The sequence below is a fragment of the Orycteropus afer genome, unplaced genomic scaffold (assembly GCF_000298275.1).
Source record: "Orycteropus afer afer isolate SDZICR_OR568_19922 unplaced genomic scaffold, OryAfe1.0 scaffold00107, whole genome shotgun sequence".
Taxonomy (NCBI): Eukaryota; Metazoa; Chordata; class Mammalia; order Tubulidentata; family Orycteropodidae; genus Orycteropus; species Orycteropus afer.
The window spans coordinates 158,992-160,081 of record NW_006921694.1 but is presented as its reverse complement, the minus strand read 5'-3'; positions in this window follow the sequence as shown (position 1 = coordinate 160,081).

Sequence of the window (1,090 nt, the reverse complement as noted above, 5' to 3'; positions counted from 1 at the left end):
TGCATTGTGGTAAATTGTGGTCAATGTCATGAAACAAAGTGTATGTGAACTGCTGTATGGAAAGTAAATTTGCTCTGTAAATTTTCACCCAAATCACAATTTTAAAAAAAAGTGAAAAAAAAATTATGATGTAGTGACATATTTATGAACACATTAAATAACAAGAGCTAGTAAACCAAAACCAAACCAAACTCACTGCCGTTGAGTTGATCCCAATTCATAGCAACCACTCCTTGGGTTTCCAGTATCTCTCCAAAGTAGATTGCTCAATCTTCCTTCTGCTGAGTGGCTGGTGGGTTTGAACTGTCAGCTTTCAGGTTAGCAGCCAAATGCCTTAGGGACTATGCTACCATTAGTGAGTCTAATATCTACTGTCCTTTCAAATTAATGTGAGTGTAAAATAAATTTTAAGATATCTGCAACAACTTTAAGAGTTGGTAACAAAGCAATAAATGTAGCACAAAGGAATACTAAATTTCAGTTAGAGCTTAGAGAAATAAAAATAAACTAATTTTTTCCCATCCAAATTCTTCAATCTTTGAATTCCATCCATGGACTCCAGGATAAGAACCACAGCCTTAGAGGATTGCCATCATCCATAGGCATACCCATGGTCAAGGTCACAAGAAGGGGGAAGCACAGCGGAGAGCAGACTCATCCTGGTCTTAAGTTACTGGCCAAAGAGCAATAGATCACTTCCACTTACAAGCCAATGGAGGAAACTTAGGTCACATGGCCACATCTAACTACCAAGGAGACTTGGAAATACAGTGTGACTGAACCCAGCTATAATTTTATTACTATGGAAGTAGGGAAGAAAGGAGTTTGATGGTTAGTATATCTCTGCCATACCTACCATTCTTCCATTTTAATTGCAATACATGACTCCTTTGTATATCTCCAGCTGAAGCTCAGATTCCCATGTCAGATTCCACTCTCCCCAGGTTATCATGTTTTTAGGCTGCATTGAACCTTTTGAATACCTTTCCCATATTTGGAGAATTTCTGGCCTCATGAGCTCCACCTCTCCAGAGTTCTACCAAGAAAAATTATGTTTGCAGCCTCCTTGTAGCACACACACACACACACA